General features: G+C 39.2%; 1 protein-coding gene across 2 annotated transcripts in view; it reads right to left on the bottom strand.

The window, feature by feature from the left end:
* LOC140399033 (sodium-dependent phosphate transport protein 2C-like) overlaps positions 1-21,167 on the bottom strand; it is a 233,003-nt gene that overhangs the window by 57,888 nt on the left and 153,948 nt on the right. The window lies entirely within an intron of this gene.

Genomic DNA, 21,167 nt, shown 5'->3' with positions numbered 1-21,167 from the left:
TCAGTACAGAATCTGCTTTATTGTAATTCAAATCAGTACAGAGTCTGTTTATTGTAATCCCAGACAGTACAGAGTCTGCTTTATTGCAATTCCAGTCAGTACAGAGTCTGCTTTATTGCAATTCCAGTCAGTACAGAGTCTGCTTTATTGTAATACCAGTCAGTACAGAGTCTGTTTATTGTAATCCCAGTCAATATAGAGTCCTCTTCATTGTAATCCCAGTCACTACAGATTCTGTTTATTGTAATCCCAGTCAGTACAGTGTCTGCTTTATTGTAATCCCAGTCAGTACAGTGTCTGCTTTATTGTAATCCCAGTCAGTACAAAGTCTGCTTTATTGTAATCCCAGTCAGTACAGAGTCTGTTTATTGTAATTCCAGTCAGTATAGAGTCTGCTTTATTGTAATCCCAGTCAGTACAAAGTCTGCTTTATTGTAATCCCAGTCAATATAGAGTCGTTTTTTTTGTAACCCCAGTTAGTCCAGAGTCTGCATCATTGTAATCCCAGTTAGTACAGAATCTGGCTTATTGTAATGCGAGTCAGCACAGTCTGCATTATTGCAATCCCCGTCAGTACAGAGTCTGTTTATTGGAATGCCAGTCATTACAGAATCTGCTTTATTGTAACACCAGTCATTACAGAGTCTGTTTTTTGTAATCCCAGACAGTACAGAGTCTGCTTTATTGTAATCCCAGTCAGTACAGTGTCTGCTTTATTGTAATCCCAGTCAGTACAGAGTCGGCTTTATTGTAATCCCAGAGAGTTCAGAGTCTGCATTATTGTAATCCCAGTCGGTACAGTTTCTGGCTTATTGTAATGCAAGTCAGTACAGTCTGCTTCATTGCCATCCCAGTCAGTACAGGGTCAGTTTATTGTAATCCCAGTCATTACAGAGTCTGCTCTGTTGTAATCCCAGTCAGTACAGAGTCTGTTTATTGTAATCCCAGTCAGTACAGTGTCTGCTTTATTTTGATCCCAGACAGTACAGAGTCTGCTTTATTGTAATCCCAGTCAGTACAAAGTCTGCTTTATTGTCATCCCAGTCAATACAGAGTCTGTTTTATTTAAACCCCAGTTAGTCCAGAGTCTGCATCATTGTAATCCCAGTCAGTACAGAATCTGCCTTATTGTAATGCGAGTCAGTACAGTCTGCTTTATTGCAATCCCCGTCAGTACAGCGTCTGTTGATTGGAATGCCAGTCATTACAGAATCTGCTTTATTGTAATTCCAGTCAGTACAGAGTCTGTTTATTGTAATCCCAGTCAGTATAGAGACTGCATATTGTAATCCCAGTCAGTACAGAGTCTGTTTATTGTAATCCCAGACAGTACAGAGTCTGCTTTATTGTAATCGCAGTCAGTACAGATTCTGCTTTATTGCAATCCCAGTCAGTACAGAGCCTGCCTTATTGTAACACCAGTCAGTACAGAGTCTGCTTTATTGTAATCCCAGTCAGTAACGAGTCTGTTTATTGTAATCCCAGCCAATATAGAGTCCGCTTCATTGTAATCCCAGTCAGTACAGAGTCTGTTTTTGTAATCCCAGTCGATACAGAGTCTGTTTATTATAATCCCAGACAGTACAGAATCAGCTTTATTGTAATCGCAGTCAGTACAGAGTCTGCATTATTGTAATCCCAGTTAGTACAGAGTTATCTTTATTGTAATCCCAGTCAGTACAGAGTCTGCTTATTGCAATCACAAACAGTACAGAGTCTACTTTATTGAAATTCCCGTTAATACAAAGTCTGCTTTCTTGCAATTCCAGTCAGTACAGAGTCTGCTTTCTTGCAATTCCAGTCAGTACAGAGTCTGCTTTATTGTAATCCCAGACAGTACAGAGTCTGTTTCTTGTAATCCCAGTCAATATAGAGTCCATTTCATTGTAATCCCAGTCAGTACAGAGTCTGTTTATTGTAATCCCAGTCAGTACAGTGTCTGCTTTATTGCAATCCCAGTCAGTACAGTGTCTGCTTTATTGTAACCCCAGTCAGTACAGAGTCTGCTTTATTGTAATCCCAGTTAATATCGAGTCTGCTTTATTGTAATCCCAGTCAGTACAGAGGCTGCATTATTGTAATCCCAGTCAGTACAGAGTCTGTATTATTGTAATCCCAGTCAGTACAGAGTCTGCATTATTGTAATTCCAGTTAGTACAGAGTCTGCTTGATTGTAATCCCAGTCATTACAGAGTATGTTTATTGTAATCCCAGACAGTACAGACTCTGCTTTATTGTAATCCCAGTCAGTACAGAGTCTGCTTTATTGTTATTCCAGTCAGTACATAGTCAGTTTATTGTAATCCCAGACAGTACAGAGTTGGCTTTATTGTAATCCCAGTCAGTACAGAGTCTATTTATTGTAATCCTAGTCAATATAGAGTCCGCTTCATTGTAATCCCAGTCAGTACAGAGTCTGCTTTATTGTAATCCCCGCCAGTACAAAGTGTGCTTTATTGTAATCCCAGTCAATACAGAGTCTGTTTTATTGTAATCCCAGTTAGTTCAGAGTCTGCATCATTGTAATCCCAGTCAGTACAGAATCTGCCTTATTGTAATGCGAGTCAGTACAGTCTGCTTTATTGCAATCCCCGTCAGTTCAGAGTCTGTTTATTGTAATGCCAGTCATTACTGAATCTGCTTTATTGTAATCCCAGTCAGTGCAGAGTCTGTTTATTGTAATGCCAATCAGTACAGTGTCTGCTTTATTGTAATCCCAGTCAGTACAAAGTCTGCTTTATTGTAATCCCAGTCAGCACATAGTCTGATTGATTGTAATCCAAGTCTGTACAGGGTCTGTTTGTTGTAACACCATGTGTACAGAGTCTGCTTTATTGTAATCCCAGTCAGCACAGAGTCTGTTTATTGTAATCCCAGTCAATATAGAGTCTGCTTTATTGTAATTCCAGTCAGTACAGAGTCTGCTTATTGTAATCACAGTAAGTACAGAGTCTGTTTGTTGTAATCCCAGTCAATATAGAGTCTGCTTTATTGTAATTCCAGTCAGTACAGAGTCTGTTTATTGTAATCCCAGTCAGTACAGAGTCTGCATTATTGTAATTCCAGTCAGTACAGAGTCTGCTTTATTGTATTTCCAGTCAGTACAGAGTCTGTTTATTGTAATCCCAGTCAATACAGAGTCTGCTTTATTGTAATTCCAGTCAGTACAGAGTCTGCATTATTGTAATCCCAGTCAATACAGAGTCAGTTTATTGTAATCCCAGTTAGTTCAGAGTCTGCATTATTGTAATCCCAGTCAGTACAGAGTCTGCTTTATTGTAATCCCAGTCAGTACAGAGTCTGCTTTATTGTAATCCCAGTCAGTACAGAGTCTGTGTTATTGTAATTCCAGTCAGTACAGAGTCTGTTTATTGTAATCCCAGTCAGTACAGTCTGTGTTATTGTAATCCCAGTCAGTACAGAGTCTGTTTATTGTAATTCCAGTTAGTACAGAGTCTGTTTATTGTAATCGCAGTCAGTACAGAGTCTGTTTATTGTATTCACAGTCAGTACAGAGTCTGCTTTATTGTAATCCCAGTCAGTACAGAGTCGGCTTTATTGTAATTCCAGTTAGTACAGAGTCTGTTTATTGTAATCCCAGTCAGTACAGATTCTGCTTTATTGTAATCCCAGTCAGTACAGAGTCTGCTTTATTGTAATCCCAGTCAGTACAGAGTCTGCTTTATTGTAATCCCAGTCAGTACAGAGTCTGCTTTATTGTAATCCCAGTCAGTACAGAGTCTGCTTTATTGTAATTCCAGTCAGTAGAGAGTCGGTGTTATTGTAATCCAAGTCAGTACAGAGCCTGTATATTGTAATCCCAGACAGTACAGAGTCTGCTTTATTGTAATCCCAGTCAGTACAGAGTCTGCTTTATTGTAATCCCAGTCAGTACAGAGTCTGCTTTATTGTAATCCCAGTCAGTACAGAGTCTGCTTTATTGTAATCCCAGTCAGTACAGAGTCTGCTTTATTGTAATTCCAGTCAGTAGAGAGTCTGTGTTATTGTAATCCCAGTCAGTACAGAGTCTGTATATTGTAATCCCAGACAGTACAGAGTCTGCTTTATTGTAATCCCAGTCAGTACAGAGTCTGCTTTATTGTAATCCCAGTCAGTACAGAGCCTGCTTTATTGTAATTCCAGTCAGTACAGAGTCTGTTTATTGTAATCCCAGTCAGCACAGAGTCTGCTTTATTGTAATCCCAGTCAGTACAGAGTCTGCTTTATTGTAATCCCAGTCAGTACAGAGTCTACTTTATTGTAATTCCAGTCAGTAGAGAGTCTGTGTTATTGTAATCCCAGTCAGTACAGAGTCTGCTTTATTGTAATTCCAGTCAGGACAGAATCTGCATTATTGTAATCCCAGTCAGTACAGAGTCTGCTTGATTGTAATCCCAGCCAGTACAGAGTCTGCTTTATTGTAATCCCAGTCAGGACAGAATCTGCATTATTGTAATCCCAGTCAGTACAGAGTCTGCTTGATTGTAATCCCAGCCAGTACAGAGTCTGCTTTATTGTAATCCCAGTCAGTAAAAAGTCTGCTTTTTTGTAATCCTAGTCAGTACAGAGTCTGTTTATTGTAATCCCAGTCAGTACAGTGTCTGCTTTATTATAATCCCAGCCAGTACAGAGTCTGCTTTATTGTAATCCCAGTCAGTACAAAGTCTGCTTTTATGTAATGGCAGTCAGTACAGGGTCTATTTATTATAATCCCAGTCAGTACAGTGTCTGCTTTATTGTAATCCCAGTCAGTACAAAGTCTGCTTTATTGTAACCCCATTCAATACAGAGTCTGCTTTATTGTAATCCCAGTTAGTTCAGAGTCTGCATTATTGTAATCCCAGTCAGGACAGAATCTGCCTTATTGTAATGCGAGTCAGTACAGAGTCTGATTTATTGTAACACCAGTCAGTACAGAGTCTGCTTTATTGTAATCACAGTCAGTAAAGAGTCTGTTTATTGTAATCCCAGTCAATACAGAGTCTGTTTATTATAATCCCAGACAGTACAGAATCTGCTTTATTGTAATCACAGTCAGTACAGAGTCTGCATTATTGTAATCCCAGTTAGTACAGAGTCTGCTTAATTGTAATCCCAGTCAGTACAGAGTCTGCTTATTGCAATCACAAACAGCACAGAGTCTGCTTTATTGTAATCCCAGTTAATACAGAGTCTGTTTTCTGTAATCCCAGTCAGTACAGAGTCTGCATTATTGTAATCCCAGTTAGTACAGAGTCTCATTTATTGTAATCCCAGTCAGTACAGAATCTGTTTTATTGTAATTCAAATCAGTACAGAGTCTGTTTATTGTAATCCCAGACAGTACAGAGTCTGCTTTATTGCAATTCCAGTCAGTACAGAGTCTGCTTTATTGCAATTGCAGTCAGTACAGAGTCTGCTTTATTGTAATCCCAGTCAGTACAGAGTCTGTTTATTGTAATCCCAGTCAATATAGAGTCCGCTTCATTGTAATCCCAGTCACTACAGAGTCTGTTTATTGTAATCCCAGTCAGTACAGTGTCTGCTTTGTTTTGATCCCAGACAGTACAGAGTCTGTTTATTGTAATCCCAGTCAGTATAGAGTCTGCTTTATTGTAATCCCAGTCAGTACAAAGTCTGCTTTATTGTAATCCCAATAAATACAGAGTCTGTTTTATTGTAACCCCAGTTAGTCCAGAGTCTGCATCATTGTAATCCCAGTCAGTACAGAATCTGCCTTATTGTAATTCGAGTCAGTACAGTCTGCTTTATTGCAATCCCCGTCAGTACAGCGTCTGTTTATTGGAATGCCAGTCAGTATATAGACTGCATATTGTAATCCCAGTCAGTACAGAGTCTGTTTATTGTAATCCCAGTCAGTACAGTGTCTGCTTTATTGTAATCCCAGTCAGTACAAAGTCTTCTTTATTGTTATCCCAGACAGTACCGAGTTGGCTTTATTGTAAGCCCAGTCAGTACAGCGTCTGCTTTTTTGTAATCCCTGTCATTGCAGAGTCTGCTTTTTTGTAATTCCAGTCAGTACAGTGTCTCCTTATTGTCATCTCAGTCAGTACAGAGTCTGCTTTATTGTAATCCCAGTCAGTACAGAGTCTGCTTTATTGTAATCCCAGTCAGTACAGAGTCTGCTTTAATGTAATCCCAGTCAGTACAGAGTCTGCTTTATTGTAATCCCAATCAGTACAGAGTCTGCTTTATTGTAATCCCAGTCAGTACAGAGTCTGCATTATTGTAATCCCAGTTAGTACAGAGTCTGCTTAATTGTAATCCCAGTCAGTACAGAGTCTGCTTATTGCAATCACAAACAGTACAGAGTCTGCTTTATTGTAATCCCAGTTAATACAGAGTCTGTTTTCTGTAATCCCAGTCAGTACAGAGTCTGCATTATTGTAATCCCAGTTAGTACAGAGTCTGCTTTATTGTAATCCCAGTCAGTTCAGAATCTGTTTTATTGTAATTCAAATCAGTACAGAGTCTGTTTATTGTAATCCCAGACAGTACAGAGTCTGCTTTATTGCAATTCCAGTCAGTACAGAGTCTGCTTTATTGCAATTGCAGTCAGTACAGAGTCTGCTTTATTGTAATCCCAGTCAGTACAGAGTCTGTTTATTGTAATCTCAGTCAATATAGAGTCCGCTTCATTGTAATCCCAGTCACTACAGAGTCTGTTTATTGTAATCCCAGTCAGTACAGTGTCTGCTATATTATAATCCCAGTCAGTACAGTGTCAGCTTTATTGTAATCCCAGTCAGTACAAAGTCTGCTTTATTGTAATCCCAGTCATTACAGAGTCTGTTTATTGTAATTCCAGTCAGTATAGAGTCTGCTTTATTGTAATCCCAGTCAGTACAAAGTCTGCTTTATTATAATCCCAGTCAATATAGAGTCGGTTTTATTGTAACCCCAGTTAGTCCAGAGTCTGCATCATTGTAATCCTAGTCAGTACAGAATCTGCCTTATTGTAATGCGAGTCAGTACAGTCTGCATGATTGCAATCCCCGTCAGTACAGAGTCTGTTTATTGGAATGCCAGTCATTACAGAATCTGCTTTATTGTAACCCCAGTCATTACAGAGTCTGTTTTTTGTAATCCCAGACAGTACAGAGTCTGCTTTATTGTAATCCCAGTCAGTACAGTGTCTGCTTTATTGTAATCCCAGTCAGTACAGAGTCTGCTTTATTGTAATCCCAGTTAGTTCAGAGTCTGCATTATTGTAATCCCAGTCGATACAGTATCAGGCTTATTGTAATGCAAGTCAGTACAGTCTGCTTCATTGCAATCCCAGTCAGTACAGGGTCAGTTTATTGTAATCCCAGTCATTACAGAGTCTGCTCTGTTGTAATCCCAGTCAGTACAGAGTCTGTTTATTGTAATCCCAGTCAGTACAGTGTCTGCTTTGTTTTGATCCCAGACAGTACAGAGTCTGTTTATTGTAATCCCAGTCAGTATAGAGTCTGCTTTATTGTAATCCCAGTCAGTACAAAGTCTGCTTTATTGTAATCCCAATAAATACAGAGTCTGTTTTATTGTAACCCCAGTTAGTCCAGAGTCTGCATCATTGTAATCCCAGTCAGTACAGAATCTGCCTTATTGTAATGCGAGTCAGTACAGTCTGCTTTATTGCAATCCCCGTCAGTACAGCGTCTGTTTATTGGAATGCCAGTCAGTATATAGACTGCATATTGTAATCCCAGTCAGTACAGAGTCTGTTTATTGTAATCCCAGACAGTACAGAGTCTGCTTTATTGTAATCGCAGTCAGTACAGATTCTGCTTTATTGCAATCCCAGTCAGTACAGAGTCTGCCTTATTGTAACACCAGTCAGTACAGAGTCTGCTTTATTGCAATCCCAGTCAGTACAGAGTCTGCCTGATTGGAACACCAGACAGTACAGAGTCTGCTTTATTGTAATCACAGTCAGTACAGATTCTGCTTTATTGCAATCCCAGTCAGTACAGAGTCTGCCTTATTGTAACACCAGTCAATATAGAGTCTGCTTCATTGTAATCCCAGTCAGTACAGAGTCTGTCTTTGTAATCCCAGTCAATACAGAGTCTGTTTATTATAATCCCAGACAGTACAGAATCAGCTTTATTGTCATCTCAGTCAGTACAGAGTCTGCTTCATTGTAATCCCAGTCAGTACAGAGTCTGCATTATTGTAATCCCAGTTAGTACAGAGTCTGCTTCATTGTAATCCCAGTCAGTACAGAGCCTGCTTATTCCAATCACAAACAGTACAGAGTCTACTTTATTGAAATTCCCGTTAATACAGAGTCTGCTTTCTTGCAATTCCAGTCAGTACAGAGTCTGCTTTCTTGCAATTCCAGTCAGTACAGAGTCTGCTTTTTTGTAATCCCAGACAGTACAGAGTCTGTTTATTGTAATCCCAGTCAGTACAGAGTCTGCTTTATTGTAATCCCAGTCAGTACAAAGTCTGCTTTATTGTAATCCCAGTCAATACAGAGTCTGTTTTATTGTAATCCCAGTTAGTTCAGAGTCTGCATCATTGTAATCCCAGTCAGTACAGAATCTGCCTTATTGTAATGCGAGTCAGTACAGTCTGCTTTATTGCAATCCCCGTCAGTTCAGAGTCTGTTTATTGTAATGCCAGTCATTACTGAATCGGCTTTATTGTAATCCCAGTCAGTGCAGAGTCTGTTTATTGTAATGCCAATCAGTACAGTGTCTGCTTTATTGTAATCCCAGTCAGTACAAAGTCTGCTTTATTGTAATCCCAGTCAGCACATAGTCTGATTGATTGTAATCCAAGTCTGTACAGGGTCTGTTTGTTGTAACACCAGTCAGTACAGAGTCTGCTTTATTGTAATCCCAGTCAGTACAGAGTCTGTTTATTGTAATCCCAGTCAATATAGAGTCTGCTTTATTGTAATTCCAGTCAGTACAGAGTCTGCTTTATTGTAATCCCAGTCAGTACAAAGTCTTCTTTATTGTAATCCCAGTCAGTACAGAGTCTGTTTATTGTAATTCCAGTCAGTACAGATCCTGCATTATTGTAATCCCAGACAGTACAGAGTCTGCTTTATTGTAATCCCAGTCAGTACAAAGGCTGCTTTTTTGTAATACCAGTCAGTACAGTGTCTCCTTATTGTAATCTCAGTCAGCACGGAGTCTGCTTTATTGTAATCCCAGTCAGTACAGATTCTGCTTTATTGTAATCCCAGTCAGTACAGAGTCTGTTTATTGTAGTCCCAGTCAGTACAGAGTCTGCTTCATTGTAATTCCAGTCAGTACAGAGTCTGCTTTACTGTAATTCCGGTCAGTACCGAGTCTGCTTTATTGTAATCCCAGTCAATACAGAGACTGCTTTATTGTAATTCCAGTCAGTACATTGTCTGCTTTATTGTTATCCCAGTCAGTACAAATTCTGCTTTATTGTAATCCCAGTCAGTAGAGAGTCTGCTTTATTGTAATCCCAGTCAATACAGAGTCTGCTTTATTGTAATTCCAGTCAGTACAGTGTCTGCTTTATTGTAATCCCAGTCAGTACAGAGTCTGTGTTATTGTAATCCCAGTCAGTACAGAGTCTGCTTCATTGTAATCCCAGTCAGTACAGAGTCTGCTTTATTGTAATCCCAGTCAGTACAGAGTCTGCTTTATTGTAATTCCAGTCAGTAGAGAGTCTGTTTTATTGTAATCCCAGTCAGTACAAAGTCTTCTTTATTGTAATCCCAGACAGTACAGACTCTGCTTTATTGTAATCCCAGTCAGTACAGAGTCTGCTTTATTGTTATTCCAGTCAGTACAGAGTCAGTTTATTGTAATCCCAGACAGTACAGAGTTGGCTTTATTGTAATCCCAGTCAGTACAGAGTCTGTTTATTGTAATCCCAGTCAATATAGAGTCCGCTTCATTGTAATCCCTGTCAGTACAGAGTCTGTTTATTGTAATCCCAGTCAGTACAGTGTCTGGTTTATTGTAATCCCAGTCAGTACAGTGTCTGCTTTATTGTAATCCCAGTCAGTACAAAGTCTGCTTTATTGTAATCCCAGTCAATACAGAGTCTGTTTTATTGTAATTCCAGTTAGTTCGGAGTCTGCATCATTGTAATCCCAGTCAGTACAGAATCTGCCTTATTGTAATGCGAGTCAGTACAGTCTGCTTTATTGCAATCCCCATTGGTTCAGAGTCTGTTTATTGTAATGCCAGTCATTACAGAATCTGCTTTATTGTAATCCCAGTCAGTGCAGAGTCTGCTTTATTGTAATCCCAGTCAGTACAAATTCTGCTGTATTGTAATCCCAGTCAATACAGAGTCTGCTTTATTGTAATCCCAGTCAGTACAGAGTCTGCATTATTGTAATCCCAGTCAGTACAGAGTCTGCATTATTGTAATCCCAATCAGTACAGAGTCTGCATTCTTGTAATCCCAGTCAGTAGAGAGTCTGCTTTATTGTAATGCCAGTCATTACAGGGTCTGTTTCATGTAATCCCAGTCAATACAGAGTCTGCTTTATTGTAATTCCAGTCAGTACAGTGTCTGCTTTATTGTAATTCCAGTCAGTAGAGAGTCTGTGTTATTGTAATCCCAGTCAGTACAGAGTCTGTATATTGTAATCCCAGACAGTACAGAGTCTGCTTTATTGTAATCCCAGTCAGTACAGAGTCTGCTTTATTGTAATCCCAGTCAGTACAGAGTCTGCTTTATTGTAATTCCAGTCAGTACAGAGTCTGTTTATTGTAATCCCAGTCAGCACAGAGTCTGCTTTATTGTAATCCCAGTCAGTACAGAGTCTGCTTTATTGTAATCCCAGTCAGTACAGAGTCTACTTTATTGTAATTCCAGTCAGTAGAGAGTCTGTGTTATTGTAATCCCAGTCAGTACAGAATCTGCATTATTGTAATCCCAGTCAGTACAGAGTCTGCTTTATTGTAATCCCAGCCAGTACAGAGTCTGCTGTATTGTAATCCCAGTCAGTACAAAGTCTGCTTTTTTGTAATCCCAGTCAGTACAGAGTCTGTTTATTGTAATCCCAGTCAGTACAGTGTCTGCTTTATTATAATCCCAGCCAGTACAGAGTCTGCTTTATTGTAATCCCAGTCAGTACAGAGTCTGCTTTATTGTAATCCCAGTTAGTTCAGAGTCTGCATTATTGTAAACCCAGTCAGGACAGAATCTGCCTTATTGTAATGCGAGTCAGTACAGAGTCTGATTTATTGTAACACCAGTCAGTACAGAGTCTGCTTTATTGTAATCACAGTCAGTAAAGAGTCTGTTTATTGTAATCCCAGTCAATACAGAGTCTGTTTATTATAATCCCAGACAGTACAGAATCTGCTTTATTGTAATCGCAGTCAGTACAGAGTCTGCATTATTGTAATCCCAGTTAGTACAGAGTCTGCGTAATTGTAATCCCAGTCAGTACAGAGTCTGCTTATTGCAATCACAAACAGTACAGAGTCTGCTTTATTGTAATCCCAGTTAATACAGAGTCTGTTTTCTGTAATCCCAGTCAGTACAGAGTCTGCATTATTGTAATCCCAGTTAGTACAGAGTCTGCTTTATTGTAATCCCAGTCAGTACAGTATCTGTTTTATTGTAATTCAAATCAGTACAGAGTCTGTTTATTGTAATCCCAGACAGTACAGAGTCTGCTTTATTGCAATTCCAGTCAGTACAGAGTCTGCTTTATTGCAATTGCAGTCAGTACAGAGTCTGCTTTATTGTAATCCCAGTCAGTACAGAGTCTGTTTATTGTAATCTCAGTCAATATAGAGTCCGCTTCATTGTAATGCCAGTCACTACAGAGTCTGTTTATTGTAATCCCAGTCAGTACAGTGTCTGCTATATTGTAATCCCAGTCAGTACAGTGTCAGCTTTATTGTAATCCCAGTCAGTACAAAGTCTGCTTTATTGTAATCCCAGTCAGTACAGAGTCTGTTTATTGTAATTCCAGTCAGTATAGAGTCTGCTTTATTGTAATCCCAGTCAGTACAAAGTCTGCTTTATTGTAATCCCAGTCAATATAGAGTCGGTTTTATTGTAACCCCAGTTAGTCCAGAGTCTGCATCATTGTAATCCTAGTCAGTACAGAATCTGCCTTATTGTAATGCGAGTCAGTACAGTCTGCATTATTGCAATCCCCGTCAGTACAGAGTCTGTTTATTGGAATGCCAGTCATTACAGAATCTGCTTTATTGTAACCCCAGTCATTACAGAGTCTGTTTTTTGTAATCCCAGACAGTACAGAGTCTGCTTTATTGTAATCCCAGTCAGTACAGTGTCTGCTTTATTGTAATCCCAGTCAGTACAGAGTCTGCTTTATTGTAATCCCAGTTAGTTCAGAGTCTGCATTATTGTAATCCCAGTCGGTACAGTATCTGGCTTATTGTAATGCAAGTCAGTACAGTCTGCTTCATTGCAATCCCAGTCAGTACAGGGTCAGTTTATTGTAATCCCAGTCATTACAGAGTCTGCTCTGTTGTAATCCCAGTCAGTACAGAGTCTGTTTATTGTAATCCCAGTCAGTACAGTGTCTGCTTTGTTTTGATCCCAGACAGTACAGAGTCTGTTTATTGTAATCCCAGTCAGTATAGAGTCTGCTTTATTGTAATCCCAGTCAGTACAAAGTCTGCTTTATTGTAATCCCAATAAATACAGAGTCTGTTTTATTGTAACCCCAGTTAGTCCAGAGTCTGCATCATTGTAATCCCAGTCAGTACAGAATCTGCCTTATTGTAATGCGAGTCAGTACAGTCTGCTTTATTGCAATCCCCGTCAGTACAGCGTCTGTTTATAGGAATGCCAGTCAGTATATAGACTGCATATTGTAATCCCAGTCAGTACAGAGTCTGTTTATTGTAATCCCAGACAGTACAGAGTCTGCTTTATTGTAATCGCAGTCAGTACAGATTCTGCTTTATTGCAATCCCAGTCAGTACAGAGTCTGCCTTATTGTAACACCAGTCAGTACAGAGTCTGCTTTATTGCAATCCCAGTCAGTCCAGAGTCTGCCTTATTGTAACACCAGACAGTACAGAGTCTGCTTTATTGTAATCACAGTCAGTACAGATTCTGCTTTATTGCAATCCCAGTCAGTACAGAGTCTGCCTTATTGTAACACCAGTCAATATAGAGTCTGCTTCATTGTAATCCCAGTCAGTACAGAGTCTGTCTTTGTAATCCCAGTCAATACAGAGTCTGTTTATTATAATCCCAGACAGTACAGAATCAGCTTTATTGTAATCGCAGTCAGTACAGAGTCTGCATTATTGTAATCCCAGTTAGTACAGAGTCTGCTTCATTGTAATCCCAGTCAGTACAGAGCCTGCTTATTCCAATCACAAACAGTACAGAGTCTACTTTATTGAAATTCCCGTTAATACAGAGTCTGCTTTCTTGCAATTCCAGTCAGTACAGAGTCTGCTTTCTTGCAATTCCAGTCAGTACAGAGTCTGCTTTTTTGTAATCCCAGACAGTACAGAGTCTGTTTATTGTAATCCCAGTCAATATAGAGTCCGCTTCATTGTAATCCCAGTCAGTACAGAGTCTGTTTATTGTAATCCCAGTCAGTACAGTGTCTGCTTTATTGCAATCCCAGTCAGTACAGTGTCTGCTTTATTGTAATCCCAGTCAGTACAGAGTCTGCTTTATTGTAATCCCAGTTAATACAGAGTCTGCTTGATTGTAATCCCAGTCATTACAGAGTATGTTTATTGTAATCCCAGACAGTACAGACTCTGCTTTATTGTAATCCCAGTCAGTACAGAGTCTGCTTTATTGTTATTCCAGTCAGTACAGAGTCAGTTTATTGTAATCCCAGACAGTACAGAGTTGGCTTTATTGTAATCCCAGTCAGTACAGAGTCTATTTATTGTAATCCCAGTCAATATAGAGTCCGCTTCATTGTAATCCCAGTCAGTACAGAGTCTGTTTATTGTAATCCCAGTCAGTACAGTGTCTGCTTTATTGTAATCCCAGTCAGTACAAAGTCTGCTTTATTGTAATCCCAGTCAATACAGAGTCTGTTTTATTGTAATCCCAGTTAGTTCAGAGTCTGCATCATTGTAATCCCAGTCAGTACAGAATCTGCCTTATTGTAATGCAAGTCAGTACAGTCTGCTTTATTGCAATCCCCGTCAGTTCAGAGTCTGTTTATTGTAATGCCAGTCATTACTGAATCGGCTTTATTGTAATCCCAGTCAGTGCAGAGTCTGTTTATTGTAATGCCAATCAGTACAGTGTCTGCTTTATTGTAATCCCAGTCAGTACAAAGTCTGCTTTATTGTAATCCCAGTCAGCACATAGTCTGATTGATTGTAATCCAAGTCTGTACAGGGTCTGTTTGTTGTAACACCAGTCAGTACAGAGTCTGCTTTATTGTAATCCCAGTCAGTACAGAGTCTGTTTATTGTAATCCCAGTCAATATAGAGTCTGCTTTATTGTAATTCCAGTCAGTACAGAGTCTGCTTATTGTAATCCCAGTAAGTACAGAGTCTGTTTGTTGTAATCCCAGTCAATATAGAGTCTGCTTTATTGTAATTCCAGTCAGTACAGAGTCTGTTTATTGTAATTCCAGTCAGTACAGAGTCTGCTTCATTGTATTTCCAGTCAGTACAGAGTCTGCTTTATTGTAATCCCAGTCAATACAGAGTCTGCTTTATTGTAATTCCAGTCAATACAGAGTCTGCTTTATTGTATTTCCAGTCAGTACAGAGTCTGCTTTATTGTAATCCCAGTCAATACTGAGTCTGCTTTATTGTAATTCCAGTCAGTACAGAGTCTGCATTATTGTAATCCCAGTCAATACAGAGTCAGTTTATTGCAATCCCAGTTAGTTCAGAGTCTGCATTATTGTAATCCCAGTCGGCACAGTATCTGCCTTATTGTAATGCGAGTCAGTACAGTCTGCTTCATTGCAATCCCAGTCAGTACAGGGTCTGTTTATTGTAATCCCAGTCATTACCGAGTCTGCTCTGTTGTAATCCCAGTCAGTACAGAGTCTGTTTATTGTAATCCCAGTCAGTACAGTGTCTGCTTTATTGTAATCCCAGTCAGTACAAAGTCTTCTTTATTGTTATCCCAGACAGTACAGAGTCTGCTTTATTGTAATTCCAGTCAGTACAGAGTTGGCTTTATTGTAATCCCAGTCAGTACAGATCCTGCATTATTGCAATCCCAGTCAGTACAGAGTCTGTTTATTGTAATCCCAGTCAGTACATATTCTGCATTAATGCAATCCCAGTCAGTACAGAGTCTGCTTTATTGTAACACCAGTCAGTACAGAATCTCCATATGTTAATCTCAGTCAGTACAGTGTCTGCTTTATTGTAATTGGCATCAGTACAGTGTCTCTTTATTGTCATCTCAGTGAGCACAGAGTCTGCTTTATTGTAATCCCAGTCAGTACAACGTCTGCTTTATTGTAATCCCAGTCAATACAGAGTCTGCTTCATTGTAATTCCAGTCAGTACAGAGTCTGTTTATTGTAATCCCAGTCAGTACAGTGTCTGCTTTATTGTAATCCCAGTCAGTACAGTGTCTGCTTTATTGTTATCCCAGTCAGTACAAATTCTGCTTTATTGTAATCACAATCAATACAGAGTCTGCTTTATTGTAATCACAATCAATACAGAGTCTGCTTTATTGTAATCCCAGTCAGTACAGAGTCTGTTTTATTGTAATCCCAGTCAGTACAGACTCTGCTTTATTGTAATCCCAGTCAGTACAGAGTCTGTTTATTGTAATCCCAATCAGTACAAAGACTGTTTTATTGTAATCCCAGTCAGTACAGAGTCTGTTTATTGTAATCCCAGTCAGTACAGAGTCTGTATATTGTAATCCCAGTCAGTACAAAGTCTTCTTTATTGTAATCCCAGACAGTACAGACTCTGCTTTATTGTAATCCCAGTCAGTACAGAGTCTGCTTTATTGTTATTCCAGTCAGTACAGAGTCAGTTTATTGTAATCCCAGACAGTACAGAGTTGGCTTTATTGTAATCCCAGTCAGTACAGAGTCTGTTTATTGTAATCCCAGTCAATATAGAGTCCGCTTCATTGTAATCCCTGTCAGTACAGAGTCTGTTTATTGTAATCCCAGTCAGTACAGTGTCTGCTTTATTGTAATCCCAGTCAGTACAGTGTCTGCTTTATTGTAATCCCAGTCAGTACAAAGTCTGCATTATTGTAATCCCAGTCAATACAGAGTCTGTTTTAATTCCAGTTAGTTCGGAGTCTGCATCATTGTAATCCCAGTCAGTACAGAATCTGCCTTATTGTAATGCGAGTCAGTACAGTCTGCTTTATTGCAATCCCCATTGGTTCAGAGTCTGTTTATTGTAATGCCAGTCATTACAGAATCTGCTTTATTGTAATCCCAGTCAGTGCAGAGTCTGTTTATTGTAATGCCAATCAGTACAGTGTCTGCTTTATTGTAATCCCAGTCAGTACAGAGTCTGCATTATTGTAATCCCAGTCAGTACAGAGTCTGCTTTATTGTAATCCCAGTCAGTTCAGAGTCTGTTTATTGTAATCCCAGTCATAAAACAAATCTGTTTTATTGTAATGCCAGTCAGTACCAAGTCTGCTTTAGTGTAATCCCAGACAGCACAGAGTCTGCTTTATTGTAATCCCAGTCAGTACAGAGTCTGCATTATTGTAATCCCAGTCAGTACAGAGTCTGTATTATTGTAATCCCAGTCAGTACAGAGTCTGCATTATTGTAATCCCAGATAGTACAGAGTCTGCTTTATTGTAATCGCAGTCAGCACAGAGTCTATTTATTGTAATCGCAGTCAGTACAGAGTCTGCTTTATTGTAATCCCAGTCAACACAGAGTCAGCTTTATTGTAATTGCAGTCAGTACAGTGTCTGCTTTATTGTAATCCCAGTCAGTACAAATTCTGCTGTATTGTAATCCCAGTCAATACAGAGTCTGCTTTATTGTAATCCCAGTCAGTACAGAGTCTGCATTATTGTAATCCCAGTCAGTACAGAGTCTGCATTATTGTAATCCCAATCAGTACAGAGTCTGCATTCTTGTAATCCCAGTCAGTAGAGAGTCTGCTTTATTGTAATGCCAGTCATTACAGAGTCTGTTTCATGTAATCCCTGTCAATACAGAGTCTGCTTTATTGTAATTCCAGTCAGTACAGTGTCTGCTTTATTGTAATCCCAGTCAGTACAGAGTCTGCTTTATTGTAATCACAGTCAGTACAGAGTCTGTATTATTGTAATCCCAGTCAGTACAGAGTCTGTATTATTGTAATCCCAGTCAGTACAGAGTCTGCATTATTGTAATCCCAGACAGTACAGAGTCTGCTTTATTGTAATCCCAGTCAGCACAGAGTCTATTTATTGTAATCGCAGTCAGTACAGAGTCTGCTTTATTGTTATCCCAGTCAACACAGAGTCAGCTTTATTGTAATTGCAGTCAGTACAGTGTCTGCTTTATTGTAATCCCAGTCAGTACAAATTCTGCTTTATTGTAATCCCAGTCAATACAGAGTCTGCTTTATTGTAATCCCAGTCAGTACAGAGTCTGCATTATTGTAATCCCAGTCAGTACAGAGTCTGCATTATTGTAATCCCAGACAGTACAGAGTCTGCTTTATTGTAATCCCAGTCAGCACAGAGTCTATTTATTGTAATCGCAGTCAGTACAGAGTCTGCTTTATTGTTATCCCAGTCAACACAGAGTCAGCTTTATTGTAATTGCAGTCAGTACAGTGTCTGCTTTATTGTAATCCCAGTCAGTACAAATTCTGCTTTATTGTAATCCCAGTCAATACAGAGTCTGCTTTATTGTAATCCCAGTCAGTACAGAGTCTGCATTCTTGTAATCCCAGTCAGTAGAGAGTCTGCTTTATTGTAATCCCAGTCATTACAGAGTCTGTTTCATGTAATCCCAGTCAATACAGAGTCTGCTTTATTGTAATTCCAGTCAGTACAGTGTCTGCTTTATTGTAATCCCAGTCAGTACAGAGTCTGCTTTATTGTAATCACAGTCTGTACAGAGTCTGCATTCTTGTAATCCCAGTCAGTAGAGAGTCTGCTTTATTGTAATGCCAGTCATTACAGAGTCTGTTTCATGTAATCCCTGTCAATACAGAGTCTGCTTTATTGTAATTCCAGTCAGTACAGTTTCTGCTTTATTGTAATCCCAGTCAGTACAGAGTCTGCTTTATTGTAATCACAGTCAGTACAGAGTCTGTATTATTGTAATCCCAGTCAGTACAGAGTCTGTATTATTGTAATCCCAGTCAGTACAGAGTCTGCATTATTGTAATCCCAGACAGTACAGAGTCTGCTTTATTGTAATCCCAGTCAGCACAGAGTCTATTTATTGTAATCGCAGTCAGTACAGAGTCTGCTTTATTGTTATCCCAGTCAACACAGAGTCAGCTTTATTGTAATTGCAGTCAGTACAGTGTCTGCTTTATTGTAATCCCAGTCAGTACAAATTCTGCTTTATTGTAATCCCAGTCAATACAGAGTCTGCTTTATTGTAATCCCAGTCAGTACAGAGTCTGCATTATTGTAATCCCAGTCAGTACAGAGTCTGCATTATTGTAATCCCAGACAGTACAGAGTCTGCTTTATTGTAATCCCAGTCAGCACAGAGTCTATTTATTGTAATCGCAGTCAGTACAGAGTCTGCTTTATTGTTATCCCAGTCAACACAGAGTCAGCTTTATTGTAATTGCAGTCAGTACAGTGTCTGCTTTATTGTAATCCCAGTCAGTACAAATTCTGCTTTATTGTAATCCCAGTCAATACAGAGTCTGCTTTATTGTAATCCCAGTCAGTACAGAGTCTGCATTCTTGTAATCCCAGTCAGTAGAGAGTCTGCTTTATTGTAATCCCAGTCATTACAGAGTCTGTTTCATGTAATCCCAGTCAATACAGAGTCTGCTTTATTGTAATTCCAGTCAGTACAGTGTCTGCTTTATTGTAATCCCAGTCAGTACAGAGTCTGCTTTATTGTAATCACAGTCTGTACAGAGTCTGCATTATTGTAATCCCAGTCAGTACAGAGTCTGCATTATTGTAATCCCAGTCAGTACAGAGTCTGCTTTATTGTAATCCCAGTCAGTTCAGAGTCTGTTTATTGTAATCCCAGTCATAAAAAAAATCTGTTTTATTGTAATGCCAGTCAGTACAAAGTCTGCTTTATTGTAATCCCAGACAGCACAGAGTCTGCTTTATTATAATCCCAGTCAGTACAGAGTCTGCATTACTGTAACCCCAGTCAGTACAGAGTCTGTATTATTGTAATCCCAGTCAGTACAGAGTCTGCATTATTGTAATCCCAGACAGTACAGAGTCTGCTTTATTGTAATCCCAGTCAGAACAGAGTCTATTTATTGTAATTGCAGTCAGTACAGAGTCTGCTTTATTGTAATCCCAGTCAATACAGAGTCTGCTTTATTGTAATTCCAGTCAGTACAGTGTCTGCTTTATTGTAATCCCAGTCAGTAAAAATTCTGCTTTATTGTAATCCCAGTCAATACAGAGTCTGCTTTATTGTAATCCCAGTCAGTACAGAGTCTGCATTATTGTAATCACAGTCAGCACAGAGTGTGCATTATTGTAATCCCAGTCAGTACAGAGTCTGCATTATTGTAATCCCAGTTTGTACTGAGTCTCCTTCAGTGTAATCTCAGTCATTACAGACCTTGTTTATTGTAATCCCAGACAGTAGAGAGTCTGCTTTATTGTTATCCCTGTCAGTACAGAGTCTGCTTTATTGTAATTCCAGTCAGTACAGAGTCTGCTTTATTGTAATGCCAGTCAGTACAGAGTCTGTTCATTGTAATCCCAGTCAATACCGAGTCTGCTTTATTGTAATCCCTGTTAGTTCAGAGTCTGCATTATTGTAATCCCAGTCAGTACAGAATCTGCCTTTTTGTAATGTGAGTCAGTACAGTCTGCTTTATTGCAATCCCAGTCAGTACAGAGTCTGTTTTTTGTAATCCCAGTCATTACAAAGTCTGCTTTATCGTAATCCCAGTCAGTACAGAGTCTTTTTATTGTAAAGTCTTTTTACATGCAGACTCCGCACAGGCAGTGACCCAAGCCGGGAAACGAACCTGGGACCCTGTAGCTGTGAAACAATTGTGCTAACCACTATGTTACCGTGCTGCCCATTTCAAAACAGAGTTAATAATGATTTATTAACATTACATATGGGTGAACTATATACAAGAGAACAGATGAAAAAAAACGTAAAATCATGCACAAGTAACCTCTCTCATTGACAGTCTGAGGGGTCAGCTGACTTTACTATTCACTTATATACTAGTGAGACACCTAGTGGTCATTCAGTGAATTACAGCACAACCATGATATCACAACAAGTACAGAGTCTTCCAGATTGTAATTCCAGTCAGTACAGAGTCTAATTATTGTAATCCCAGTCAGTACAGAGTTTCTTTTATTGTAATCCCAGTCAGTACAAAGTCTGCTTTATTGTAATCACAGTCTGTACAGAGTCTGCATTATTGTAATCCCAGTCAGTACAGAGTCTGCATTATTGTAATCACAGTCTGTACAGAGTCTGCATTATTGTAATCCCAGTCAGTACAGAGTCTGCATTATTGTAATCCCAGTCAGTACAGAGTCTGCTTTATTGTAATCCCAGTCAGTTCAGAGTCTGTTTATTGTAATCCCAGTCATAAAAAAAATCTGTTTTATTGTAATGCCAGTCAGTACAAAGTCTGCTTTATTGTAATCCCAGACAGCACAGAGTCTGCTTTATTATAATCCCAGTCAGTACAGAGTCTGCATTACTGTAACCCCAGTCAGTACAGAGTCTGTATTATTGTAATCCCAGTCAGTACAGAGTCTGCATTATTGTAATCCCAGACAGTACAGAGTCTGCTTTATTGTAATCCCAGTCAGAACAGAGTCTATTTATTGTAATTGCAGTCAGTACAGAGTCTGCTTTATTGTAATCCCAGTCAATACAGAGTCTGCTTTATTGTAATTCCAGTCAGTACAGTGTCTGCTTTATTGTAATCCCAGTCAGTAAAAATTCTGCTTTATTGTAATCCCAGTCAATACAGAGTCTGCTTTATTGTAATCCCAGTCAGTACAGAGTCTGCATTATTGTAATCACAGTCAGCACAGAGTCTGCATTATTGTAATCCCAGTCAGTACAGAGTCTGCATTATTGTAATCCCAGTTTGTACTGAGTCTCCTTCAGTGT

The sequence above is a fragment of the Scyliorhinus torazame genome, chromosome 22 (assembly GCF_047496885.1).
Source record: "Scyliorhinus torazame isolate Kashiwa2021f chromosome 22, sScyTor2.1, whole genome shotgun sequence".
Classification (NCBI taxonomy): domain Eukaryota; kingdom Metazoa; phylum Chordata; class Chondrichthyes; order Carcharhiniformes; family Scyliorhinidae; genus Scyliorhinus; species Scyliorhinus torazame.
The sequence above is the reverse complement of the archived record's forward strand: the minus strand, read 5'-3'. Positions and strand labels throughout refer to the sequence as shown.